Source organism: Gopherus flavomarginatus, chromosome 2, assembly GCF_025201925.1.
Source record: "Gopherus flavomarginatus isolate rGopFla2 chromosome 2, rGopFla2.mat.asm, whole genome shotgun sequence".
Taxonomy (NCBI): domain Eukaryota; kingdom Metazoa; phylum Chordata; order Testudines; family Testudinidae; genus Gopherus; species Gopherus flavomarginatus.
In genome coordinates, this window is record NC_066618.1 from 43870452 (window position 1) to 43884710 (window position 14259).

Below are 14259 nucleotides of genomic sequence, written 5' to 3' on the forward strand. Positions count from 1 at the left end.
CTTTTAAGAACCTGACTGATTTTTTTTTTATTCTTGTATAAGACCCAAGCTGAGGGGGTCTGCACTCACCAGGGAATTGGTGGGAGAAAGGAGAGAAGGGGGGAGGAAAAGCCTGATTTCTCTCTGTGTTAGGATCACTGTCTCTCTCTCAGGGAGAATCTGGGATGGGGAGAGAAGAGGGGGAAGGTGAATTTCCTCTCTGTTTTAAGATTCAAGGAGTTGAATCACAGGGATCTCCCAGTGTTACCCAGGGAGGGGAGAATCTGGGAGGAAGAAAGGAGGGGGGAATGGTTTATTTCCCTTTGTTGTGAGACCCAAGGGGTTTTGGGTCTTGGGGTTCCCAGGGAAGGGTTTGGGGGCCAGAAAGTGTCCCAAAACACTATATTTTTGGGTGGTGGCAGCTCTATCATTTCTAAGCTAGTAATTAAGCTTAGAGGGGTTCATGCAGGTACCCCATCTTTTCGACGCTAAGGTTCAGAGTGGGGAATCATACCTTGACAGGTGGATTAGATGACCTCCTGAGGTCTCTTCCAGCCCGAATCTTCTATGATTCTGTGATCTTGTCGAGGACTTTCTGAAAGTCCAAGTATAGTATATCCATTGGCTCACCCTTGTCCACACACTCGTTGACACCCTAAAGAATTCTAATATATTGGTGAGGCATGATTTCCCTTTACAAAAGTTGTTGACTCTTCTCCAAAATTTTGTGTTCATCTCTGTGTCTGTAATTCAGTTCTCTATTATAATTTCAACCAATTTGCCTGGTACTGAAGTTAAGCTTGCCAGGATCAACGCTGGAGCCTGTTTTAAAAAAAATCTACATTACATTATCAGTTTTCCAGTCATCTGGTATAGAGACTGATTTAAGCCATAGGTTATGTACCACGGTTAGTAATTCTACACTATCATGTCTAAGTTCCTTCAGAACACTTGGGGGATTACCATCTGGTCCTGGTGACTTATTACTGATAAATTTATCCATTTGCACCAACACCTCCTCTATCAACACCTCAGTCTGGGACAGTTCCTCAGATTTGTCACCGAAAAAACATGGCTCAAATCTGAGAACCTCCCACACATCTGCTGTAGTAAAGATCAATACAAAGAATTCGTTTAGCTTCTTCACAATGGCATTGTCTTCCTCGAGTGCTTCTGAGTGTCCAACAGCCTGACTGAGCGTTCGGTAGGCTTCCTGCTTCTAATATAGTTAAAAAAAATTGCTGTTAGTGTTTGTCTTCTGCAGTTGCTCTTCAAATTATTTTTTTGCCTGTCTAATTACAGTTTTATACTTTACATGCCAGAATTTATGCTCCTTTCAATTTTCCTCAATAGGATTTGACTTCTAATTTTTAAACGATTTTTTTTGTCTCTAATTTGCCTCTTTCATTGTTTATGCACAGGGCCATTTTTTTGGTCCTTTTTTTTTTTAATTTGGCATATACACGGAAAAACTAAATTATATCTTCTGTTGTAAGATGCTACATCCTTGAATGAAGACAAGACATGAATTAAACGTCCTCAAGAGTTTAAAATCCATCTTGGTTCTTCCTTCAAATGTTGTGAACATACACAGAACTAATAGTGATTTCACTGTGTAATGTGAATATTTAACAAGTAGATTTTGCCAAAAAACAAACCTAGTTTCATGCTATCAGTCTGAACTAGTCCCAATATTTTGTTTAATAGTGTTACCCTTATAGTCAGGTGAATACATACACTGCCTTGTAAAAGTGAAGAAGAATAAATCCAGCAAGCAATTTAGGCCAGGTCCTTGGGTAGCTGCTAAACAGCCATTTTTAAAGGCACTGAAGGGGAGACTCCCATCCTTCATTTTTAATTAATCCTACTGAAGCCCCAAAGCCAGGCACCCCCACATACACCACGCTGCCAGGGGCCACCAAAGCCCTGGGTCAGGCTATGTGCAAATGGCTCTGGCTCTAAGCCCTGTGGACATCCTGCCCAGGGCGACGGGGACAAGCCTCAGCCAAGAACCAGCTGCGCAGCGAGGGGCTGGGATCCAGAGGGCAGAGCTGGGCATTCACCTGCACGAAGTGGGGCGCGGGAAGCGATTGCAGCCATACAGACAGAGGTCACTCTAGCTGGTGCGGAGCCTTTGTTCCCGGCCTCCTGCTTTCCGGGCTGCCGCTGCCCCCGCGTCTCCCTTGCCTGGTGCTGTGTCTGAGCAACAGGTGCTGCTGTGCATCCGGCCGGCACAGGCAGGGAGCTGGGGTTCCCCGCTCTTGGCAGCCGGAGCAACCGTGGCACTTTAGAGTCGCAGCTGCCAGGACTGCAGAGCACCAGCTCCACCAGCCAATCAAAAGGCAGGAGGGGGCGGGGCACAGGGCGGCAGATGCTTCAAAGAGGCGCGTGCTGTCAAGTGCGCGAAGATGTGGCGTGGGGCACGTGGGGAATTTGGTGAGGAGGCGGAGCCAGGACACCGCGGGGGTGGAGTGTCAGTAGGAGGGAGGTGCGGGCTATGAGGGACACCTGCCTGCAGAAAGCAGGGAAGAGAGGCTGGGGGTAGGCAATGGGGGGAGGGAGCTGTAGGGCAAAGACCCCCCCACACACATCCCAGGGGTGAAATATGAAATTCCTCACTGGCCCTCAGCTAGGGTGACCAGACAGCAAATGTGAAAAATCAGGATGGGGGTGGGGGGTAATAGGAGCCTATGTAAGAAAAAGACCCCAAAATCGAGACTGTCATAAAATCGGGACATCTGGTCACCTGGCCCTCAGCAGCCTTGAGGCCATAGGAGCTGCCCTTACTGGTGGTGGTTTTAATTGCCAGCTGCTGAGGGTCAGGCGATTGGGACAGTGTGTCCCCCAGTGTGTGGGGGGCACACTGTCCCAATCTGGACCTCCCCCACCTCCAGTCCCTCCCTGGGAAGGCCAACAGGGCCACCCAGAGGATTCAAGGGGCCTGGGGCAAAGCAATTTTAGGGGCCCCTTCCATTAAAAAAAGTTGCAATACTAAGAATACTATATTCTCGTGGGGGCCCCCACAGGGCCTAGGGCAAATTGCCCCACTTGCTCCCACCTCCACCCCCCACTTCCCGGGCCACCCTGGGAAAAATAAACATTTAGAAACCTTCCGCATCTTGGCACAAACCCAGTTTTGAGAGAACTTCTTTTCAAGTCACTTTTACAAGGTATCAGTGGTTCTCAGCATCAGCTAGTGCTAAGTGCTAAAAGGCACTAAAGCTCCTTAGAATGGTTGGACAAATTTTCCATCAAAACTTTTTTTGGATCAAAAAATGCTGACTTCCTTGACTCATATCTGTCTCTATAACTTTGGGTTTATTTAGGTTAGAACATAAGAATGGCCACACTGGGCCAGACCAATGGTTCATCTCGCCCAGTATCCTGTCCACCAACAGTGGCCAATGCCAGGTGCCCCAGAGGGAGTGAACCTAACAGGTAATGATCAAGTGCTCTCTCTCCTGCCATCCATCTCCACCCTCTGACAAACAGAGGCTAGGGACACCATTCCTTACCTATCCTGGCTAATAGCCGTTAATGGCTATCTGTTGATGAATTTATCTGTTTCCTAGAGACTGGCTCCATGGGGTCCCTCACAAACTGGAGACGGTTACTGTGGTTTTGTCTTTAGTATAGCTTATGTACATGCTCCACGAACTGAACATTTGAGGTTGTTCCAGAATCTGGGATGAGCCTATGTTGTGAAAACTGAAATGCTCAAAATAGCAGATGTATGTGAATGGACACAGGGTGCTAAAATTAAATTAACCCAGGGGTTCTCAAACTGGGGGATCGGGACCTCTCAGGGTGTCACGAGGTTATCACTGGGGGCCGCAAGCTGTCAGCCTCCACCTCAAACCCCACTTTGCCTCCAGCATTTATAATGTGTTAAATATATATAAAAATGTTTTTCATTTATAAGTGGAGGTCGCACTCAGAGGTTTGCTCTAGGCAGGCCTGAAGGCCAAACTCGTCCTGGAAATATTTGCCCTCCTGCCTCAAGTGAACTGCAGGCAGGTTCTCTCTGTTCTGTGAATCTGCAGATTTCTCTCCCTATTGTTATTCACTGCACAGCCTCACACATCTCTGTGCTTCCCACAGTGAGAACCCTGCACAGGTACAAAATTTGAATCCGCATCCAATCTGCATACATAGTGAAAAATACATCCGAGGATAAGGATATCCATGTATATAATGCGGATATCCTCAGATTTGCAGGTATTTAGATACAAAATTTGGATCCGTGTCCATCCACAATCTGCAAACAAGGTGAATGATACAGCTGCATCTGCAGCTATAAAGCGGATATCCATGGATTTTCAGGGCTGTACCCATGTGTGGTCCACCTGCTGTCAGGTAGAGCCATGGCCTCGAGGCAGGCCTCAGGGACAGAGCCCCTGAGGCGCTCTGTCATGGTGTGCCAAGGACCCTGGTGGTTGGTCCTGGGGAATTACCTGCCCAGACAAAGCTTCATGGCCCAATGTCCCTTGGAGTCCAATCATATGGTTGCTACTTTGGATGCAGTTGTTAGTGACCAGTCCAGACTTTAGTTCATAGATGATGATTACTCAGAGAAAGCTGTAGTCCGATGATACCAGCAGATTCACACACTCTTCTGTACACCCACTGCATCACTTTAATCAATTCTGCTTTATTGGAAAATGTTATCCAAGTTTGTTGAGCTGCAGGTTTACTTTACTTTATCGTGGAGTAGCCGAACATCATATACCATCTTTTTAGCTGATAGTTGAATGCTCATATTTGAACCCTCTCATCTCCATCATCTTAAAACAAATCTATGTGATCTAACTAATTGAAGGAAAATCTGTGAGCTCAGCTTTTTCCATGTGAGAGTTCAGTTGATCAGTACCTGGATTGTACTTCGCTGAATAGCGTTGGATCTACTGATTAATCTACCTTGTATCTGGTAACTGATGCTGAAAATTATATCAAGATTACTTTTGCAATTCTTTATCAATGAGGTTGTCCTTAGAACTTCTCTAGAATTCCATACAAAAATTAAAGGGAAAATGGGATTCAATCAGGAAATTTCTCTTCTAGCATTCTCTCCTAAACTATCCTGCCCAGTAGAGGTTATTCTCCATTCTCTTCATGTCACCAAACCATCAAGATTTATTTAAGTGAACAGTATCTTTTGAAAATAGGATACCTTTTTATTATTTATAGAGAAGATAAGAATAGGTGATAAGGGCTTTTGAAGCTAGTATTTTATCATCCATTTAAGCATCTTACAGGGAATCATTTCAAATCTGAAGATTTCCTTTTCAGGTATCTGGGCAGCTAACGACTTATATCCACAAAGAAATGAGGCTTTGCTCTCCAACTGTTACAAAGTAAATGTGGACACAACAGTCCAATGGTTGGTAGCCCAGGAACACCAGATATTCAGTATGATGGGGTGTGCCAACTTCATACAGGGCCTGAAAGAGTTAATGAGGACCTGTCCATGCAATCATCCTCAAGTAGTTTGGATCCCCTTTGTTTTGAGTCCTGCAGAAAAGTCAGCTGGGGAAGAAACTGTGAGAGAGGCCTAGCTGCAGTTCATGGTAGGAAGCAGCCCAAGGAACAGACCTCATTTGCTTCATGCAAGGTCCCTAGGCTTGAACCCAGAGTAAAAGGTGGGCCTGGGCTCCCCTACCAGCTCACATAGGGTAGGGGCATAAAGACCCCAGAGCCAAGGACTGATGTTGGGACAAACCTCTCGCATGATACTGCCAGAGCAGTGGTGTGCTGAACTCAGGTTTCCTCAGAAGGGGCAGCATAAACCTAGCTTGACAGGAGTGATTAGACATGGATGAGTTCTCATTTATTGGGAGACAGGATTAGGAAGGTAAATAGATCAGCATCTGTAAACAGAATTTCTGTGCTAAGTGAGATGGATAAATGGGGCAGTAAGCTAAGAATCACAATGTCTGTACTAGCTAAGATAAGGGTAAGGACCATCCAGGGAACTATTTACAAAGAACAAGATAACTATGGACCAGAGAGGTTAGGAACATAAAGATGAGGTAAAGAGTAGATCATACATGGACAGTGCGTGGACAGAGGATGCTGTACAGGGATTGAGTTCTACAAAGTAACCAAACCAATCCCAAGACATGTGATGCAATATATAGTAAATGCAACGTGACATGTAAAGGTATATAAAGAAAGAAGGTTTCTGTGTAACTTTGGATCTGTGATGTACCCTGAAACCACCACCAGCATTTGAGTCTGATCACCTCAGCGGAGCCTTGCTCCATGCCAAATATATCTGAGTGACGAAATCTGAAGTCGAACTGAATGTTTGGAAAGCTTAGTGGGAAGAAGTCTCAAAGGGAATCCAAACAGGTAGGACAAAAGATCTTCTGGCTGTAGGCCTGAGTTGTAGGACAACTACAACAGGGCTACTCTTGGTACCTTATTCAGGGCTACCAATTCTTGGTATTTCTCTTTGTAAATCTTGGTATTACATTTTGGAATTGCTCTGTGAAGCCAGATTTAGGCATCAACACAGAAATGTTTTTAGGTGGACTGCTAATGAGACAGGAGTTGGGTTGATAGGTCAATACCTAGAGTCCTAGAATTGGCAGACGTTCACTCTCAAGAAAACCAATATACAGCTAAGAAAAAAATATCCTTTTTCCAGTGGGGATGCTTTCTTACCAGGTAGCTAATTAAAGCACATGAAGAAGAAATATTACAAAGGAACAAAGGCAAGCAGAGAGCGCAGAATCAAGGAAGAACAGAACAGAAAATGAAATATGAAAAATGGGAAGGCAAGAGAGTAAGAACATGAAAGAGTAACAGACAGAAAAAGAATGAGTGACTGAAATATGCTAAATTAGAGATGAGAACTTTTACAGAAATATGGTAGAAGTACATTCAGTTGTGTTTTTTTTTCAAACCAAAGAGAAAGGGGAAAGAGTTTGGACAATGACTGTTGTCATTTCACCTTTCTTTTCCTATCTTTTTTTAACTTTTCCTGTGTTTGTTTTTAAGCATCCCCTTTTTCTTTGGAAGTGAATAGGATGTGGCCTCTCTGTGCCTAGCCTATAAGACATCTGGACTTTGCATCAGAGACTTTAGATCATCTTATCATATATCAGAGTTTCTTAAACCTTTCCTCTTCTCCTGTTCTTGTTACGTCCGTCTTGCTGTACATATCTGACAGCACTCAGTCCTCGCCTAGGCATCTCCAGATCAAATGACAGAAGATACATAACCTGAATTTTGAGAATCAAGCCATTTTGAAGTTGAAACTAGTTGTTACATATGAACCATATAAAACCACTCAAGTGAAGCGGGGATAAAAAAGTTCAACCACAGAGTTCTAAACGTTTTCAATTTCAAATTGCAGTTTGAAGTTGTTTGTTTAAAAAGAATGGAAAAGGAATATTTGTGCATTTTCATGTGCCATGACAAACTGGCTGAAGTATTTTATTGCAGACAGCTCTTGAATGCCATGCTTACATGCCATGGGAGTGATTCAAATCCACACACTAATGGACAAGTAAAAATATGTTAGTTTTACGGAGATGTCTTGCTGCTGCAATAAATATATATCTGTGACTTTCTAGAACAGATATAGGAAAGAAGAAAAGAATCTAATCAACTTGGTTAGTTGCCACGAGAATCTACATGCAGGACACCAATTTTGTGTTATGTTCCTATTCTGTTTTCCTTTAAAATGCTATATCTTTCTAAAAGCTATTTTAGTAATTCATCTTCAGTCATTATTCCTTAACTTGATTAAAATCACACTAATAGAAAGTGTAAACTTAATATTTTTTAGTGCAAAACCATGGTTTTGATTTTCTTAGTTCAATTAATTAAACTGTCCAGCACGGGGGTCGGCAACCTTTCAGAAGCGCTGCGCTGAGTCTTCATTCATTCATTCATTCATTCTAATTTAAGGTTTCGCGTGCCAGTAATACATTTTAACGTTTTTAGAAGGTCTTTTTCTATAAATCTATAATATATAACTAAACTATTGTTGTATGTAAACTAAATAAGGTTTTTAAAATGTATAAGAAGCTTCATTTATAATTAAATAAAATGCAGAGCCCCCCGACCGGTGGCCAGGACCTGGTCAGTGAGAGTGCCACTGAAAATCAGCTCACATGCCGTCTTCCGCACCTGTGCCATAGATTGCCTACTCCTGATCTAACATATTCTGTTGTAATTAGTTAACTTATGAAAAGCCACCCATACATTTTCCTCTTGTGGCATATGTCTTTAAATTGCCTCATGGTGGCCTCATTTGACAGGCAATGCCTGAGCTGATCTCTATTTTCTTTTAGTAACCTCTCTTTTTTTCCTTTTCCTAACAGATGTCAAGTTTAAAACTTAAAATACACAGTTCTCAACTTCCTACCAGCCAGGAACAGCATATCCATGTAACCTTTCAGTTATTTACTCAGATCATCTCTTTTTTCTGCCAAACAGAATATTATCAATTTGTAGTCCTAATGGGCAGAGGTGCCATGCACATGAAAGGCAATACTCACTGTCACTAACTGCTCTCATAAATTTTGTACTATGTTAAGCAAACCTATTTTAAAATCTCCTGTAACTAATGTTTATGATAGAAATTAGGATAAAGGCAGAGGTGAAAGTAAGCCGGTTCGGTCCGGTGTACTGGTAAGAGCAGATACACTGCCAACCATACCAGCAGGGCTGCTGAGGGGGTCCAAAAGGGGCAGCTTCTCTGGGCCCAGCAATTTAAAAGGGCCCGAGGCTCCCGGCAGCAGCCAGAGCCCCTGGCCCTTTAAATTGCGGCCAGAGGCCTGGGGCTCCTGGCCGCTGCTGCCGCAGCTAGAGCCCTGGGCCCTTTAAACTGCTGCTGGAGCCCTGGGGTAGCGGCAGCAGCTGGGAGCCCAGGGCCGTTTAAATCGCTGGAGTAGCACTCGTGAGGGCCAGGAGCTCCTGGCCCTTTAAATAGCTGCCAGACTGTGCTGAAGGCCTGGCGGTGGGGAGTCTGGCCCTAGTCCCGCCCCTTCTGCCCAAGGCCCCTCCCCTCCTAGTTGAACCACCTCCCCCGGTCAGGACCCCGACCGCCTTGCATATCGGTAGGTCCCTTAAGTTACTTTCACCCCTGGTTAAAGGCCATTCTTCTTATAATTTCTCTACCTTACTTATCATAAGCAAGTAAAAAGTTAAAGAAGATAAAAGTAAAAAAATTGGAGCTTCAGCCAAGACTCTCAAATTATTATTGCTTGTGCACATTATTTACCGTAGGCAAGATTTTTGGCAAGATGGTCAGGGTCACGGTGCTAACCTGGGACTTGAATGACCCTGGTTCAATTCGCTGTTCCACCACGGACTTTCTGTGTGACACTGAGCAAATCATATAGGCCCAAATCCTCAAAAGTTTTTAAGTATCTAATTGCCATTGTAATCAGTGGGAGCTAGGTGCCTAAATATCTTTGAGGATCTGGGCCTTAGGGCTTGTCTTCACTACGAGGGTAAATCGACCTAAGTTACACTACTGCAGCTACGTGAATAACATAGCTTGAGTCAACGTAGCTTAGGTTGACTTCCCTGGGGTCTTCACTGTGCCGCATCAATGGGAGACGCTCTCTGGTCGACTTCCCTTACTCTTCTCGGAGAGCTGGAGTTCCAGGGTCGACCGGAGAGCATTCTCCCATCAATTTAGCGGGTCTTCACTAGACTCGCTAACTTGAATCCCGCTGCATTGATTGCAGCAGTGTTGATCTCCCCATAGTGAAGACCAGCCCTCAGTTCTCCATCTGTAAAATGGAGATAATAGCATTCCCCTACTTCACAGAGGAGTTAGGAGGATACATATATTAAAGAATGTGAGGTGCTAAGATACTACCATAATGGAGGCAATAAAAGTATCCAAGATTGATTTTAAAAAATGGGTGCCTAACGTTAGAATTCTAAATCCATATTTGGGCACCCAAATAAAAAAAAAATAGCTTCAAGGGTAGTTGTTGGACACTCAGTACATGTGTGGGGATGAAAAGGTCACTTATTCTGTTACCTAAATAATATAGATTTAAGAGCCTAATATTAATCACTAGGGCTGTCAAACGATTAAAAAAATTAGTTGTGATTGTGAGATAAAAAAATAATCACAATTAATCGTAGTTTTAATCACACTGTTAATAATAGACTCTAAATATTGCTATGCCCCTTAGTGTTTTGACCACCATACCAGAGGACATGCTTCCATTCTGACAATGGTTTCTGCTCAGTAACGATCCAAAGCAGTGCAGACTGATGCAGGTTTTTTCATTGTCTGAGTCAGATGCCATCAACTGAAGGTTAATTTTCTTTTTTGGTGATTTGGTTTCTGTAGTTTCTGCATCAGAGTATTGCTCTTTTAAGACTTCTGACAGCATGTACCATACCTCGTCCCTCTCAGATTTTGGAAGGCACTTCAGATTCTTAAAACTTGGGTCGAGTGCTGTAGCTATCTTTAGATATCTCACATTGGTACCTTCTTTGTGTTTTGTTAAATCTGCAGTGAGTGTGTCTTAAATCAAACAACATGTGGTAGGTCATCATCTGAGACTGCTATAACACAAAATATAAGGCAGAATGTGGGTAAAACCACAGAGTAGGAGACATACAATTCTCCCCCAAGGAGTTCAGTCACAAATTTAATTAACACATTTTTTTTTTAATGAGCATCATCAGCATGGAAGCATGTCCTCTGGAAAGGTGGCCAAAGCATGAAGGGGCATATGAATGTTTAGCATCTAATATCTAAACTGTATTGTTAAATCAATTACCTACATTTGAGTTATTGCTGATTACATACTCTATTTATCATATGACTTAAAAACTAACTTTATATTTATGGATAATCTAAGCACTATACCCAGATGTACCGACACTCTTTCCCCAACCTATGTATTATATACTTTTTTTAACATTAGCTTTAATAAAATTTTTATATCTGGCACATAAATACCTTGCAATGCTGGCTACAAAAGTGTCATGTGAATGCCTGTTCTCACTTTCAGGTGACATTATAAATAAGAAGTGGGCAGTCTTATCTCCCATAAATGTAAAGAGATTTGTTTGTCTTAGTGATTGACTGAACAAGAAGTAGGACTGAGTCGACTTTTAGGCTCTAAGGTTTTACTTTTTTTTGTTTTTGAGTGCAGTTATGTAACAAAAAAAATCTACATTTCTAAGCTGCACTTTCACAATAAAGAAATTGCAGTACAGTGCTTGTATGAGGTGAATTGAAAAATACTATTTCTTTTGTTTATCTTTTTCACAGTGCATATCTCTGTAAAAAATATAAAGTGAGCACTGTACACTTTGTATTTTGTGTTGTAATTGAAATCACTACTTTGAAAATGTAGAAAAACATCCAAAAATATTAATAAAAAATTTCAGTTGGTATTCTATTATTGATTAACAGTGCAATAAAAATTGTGCTTAATTGTGATTAATTATTTTAATTGAGTTAATTTTTGTTTTGAGTTAATCGCTTGAGTTTACTGCGATTAATTGACAGTCCTGGTAATTATCAATGGTTTTCTGTCAAAATGTGTGGCTGTATCTAGTGGGATCCCACAGGGGTTCGTCCTGGGTCCAGTACTAATCGTCAGTTTGATTAATGACTTGGATGGAGTGAAGAGTATACTTATAAAATTTTGCACATGACACTAGCCTGGGAGGGGTTACAAGCACTTCAAAATAACCTTGATAAATTGGAGATTCAGGCCTGGCCTACACTGGGGGGGGGTGGGGGATTGATCTAAGTTACGCAACTTCAGCTACATGAATAACATAGCTGAAGTCAACCCATTTAGATCTACTTCACTGTGGTAAGTCGACTGCTGATGCTCCCCCATCGACCCTACCTGCATCTCTTGCTCTAGTGGTGTACCGGAGTCGATGGGAGAGCGCTTGGCAATCAATTTAGCGCATCTTCACTAGACGCGATAAATTGATCCCTGCTGAATCAATTGCTCTGGAGGTAAGTGTAGACATGCCCTTAGTCTGAAATCAACAAGATAAAATTCAATAAAAATGAATGCAAAGAACTACACTTAGGAAGGAAAAATATGCACAACGGGGACTAAATGGCGAGGCCCTAGTACTACTGAAAAGGTTCTGGGGGTTATAGTTAATCGCAAATTGAATTTGAGCCAAAAAATCTAATGCGATTTCAGAAAAGTCTCAAATCACTGCTCTAGCTCAGGCAGATGGGGGATTTGAAGCTGGGTCTCCCACATTCTGGGTTAGGGCTCTAACCAGTGGGCTAAAGTTTATAAGGGGGCCAGGGGCACCACCACTACTTCCTTATGTGTGTGTGGTTTATTTGGGTTTTTTTTTTGGGGGAGGGGGGTGAAAAAGGGATTAAGCACCAAATTTTGAGAGGATTCACAGCTGTAAATCCCAAATGGAGATAAGGCAACTCCCTCCAACTCAGACTTATGCACCTAAGGTCCCTTTGAGGGGTGTAGCTAAAGCCACACCACTATCCTTGTTATTTCCTATTGGCTAGTTTGGGCAGCTCCCCACTCAGTTTGCTGGCTTTTGTGGATACCATTCTTAGGCACCTAACTCTCTCCATGCATTGTATAGAGAGCCTGGATTTATAACTTAGGGCTTGGAAAACCCACTCATACTTTGTAGCAAGAATACAAGGTAGATTTCTTAGGAGTGCACAGCACAGTAATTCCTTCCTATTCTGAAAACTCATTCTTTCAGTAGCCAAGCTGAAGGATCTAGATATCCTTTTCATCCTATGTGGCATATTCAAGTAGAAGGCTGTGGTATTCAAAGCATCCATTCCTAGATGGATTAAGGAGTGTTTTAGGAAAGTCATGTGGACAAAAGCACTGCTGTGTCCTTGGTTATTTGGGCCCATTCCAGGAGGGTGCAGGTTACCTTCTAGCCCAGGGGTAGGCAACCTATGGCACGGGTGCCGAAGGTTGCACGCAAGCTGATTTTCAGTGGCACTCACAGTGCCTGGGTCCTGGCCACGGGTCCGGGGGGCAATTTTATTTAATTTTAAATGAAGTTTCTTAAACATTTTAAAAACCTTATTTACTTTATGTACAACAATAGTTTAGTTATATATTATAGATGTAAGCAGAGTCAGGATAAGCTCTACCCTGACATCTGGTGGAAAGAATGTCAGAGAGTGTATTTGCATAGGCACGCCTACCCTATCCCAGACTGCTGAGCGGTGGGACTGCTTGGTGACAAATGACTCACCCTCAGTTGGGTGGTACTTGCTAGACAAGGGACATGGGTTCCAAAACCCAGTGAAGTAGAGAGGCTGGGGACAGGTGTCTGTGCCTGGTGGTGCAGTCTCCTTGTGGAGCCAGAAGCACCAGTTGCACCCCCTCCTCTCTCCACTGTGCAATGTCAGAGTTGATTTTTTGTTCCCTCAAGAATCTAAATACAGGTTACTGAGCTGAATGCACTTTGGGCTAATGGTGCACTAGTGCTGGGTCTCCCCCACTAAGAGCTGAGATCACTAAGAGTTGAAATCACAAAAAAAGCTGAAATGACTGAGCTGAGAGCACTGAGTACTGTGCTAACTAGTGGGGGAGCCTGAAGATATGCTGTGGAACAGAGCAGCTGGTGGAGTGGAGCAGTTGCGGGGACGGCTGGAGCGGATCACGGGACAGCTGGTGGCAGCAGAGCGGCTGGCAGAGTGGAGTAGCTGTGGGACGGGTGGAGCGGCCCATAGAGTGAGCGGAGCCGAGCAGTTTTGCAGAGCAGCTCATGGAGCAGAGCAGCTGGTGGAGCGGAGCAGTTCCTGAGGACGGCTGGAGGAGCAGAGTGGAGCAGCTGGTAAAGCGGAGCAGTTCGTGGAGAAGGCGGAAGCAGAACCCACGGAGAGGAAGGGCAGTTGGCCAGACGTCCGCAGGCACCTGATGTTGCTGTGATACCCACGGATGGCATGAGAGCTATTTGCAGTGTGAGTCGCCGAGAGCCGGAGGCCCCTGAGAGCCTTCATGGATGTGTTGCTGAAGCTTTGGGCCTACCCCCTGAAGGCGTGCCTTCTGCTTCAGTGAACTATATTGCTTTGGACCAATCTCCCTTGCCCATGCTCAATACGGCTGACTGGCAAGAGGCCCAACTACAAGATGCTGACATTCGTGATACACTACTTGCCAAAAGAGAAGGGCGAGGCCCAGCTGAGGTTGTCCCACCTACCCCAGAGGGCAAACTACTATTGAGAGAATGGACCAAACTAAAACTGATTCAGGGAGTGCTACACCGCACGACCACAGACCCTCTACAAAAGCAACGGAATCAACTAGTGCTGCCAAA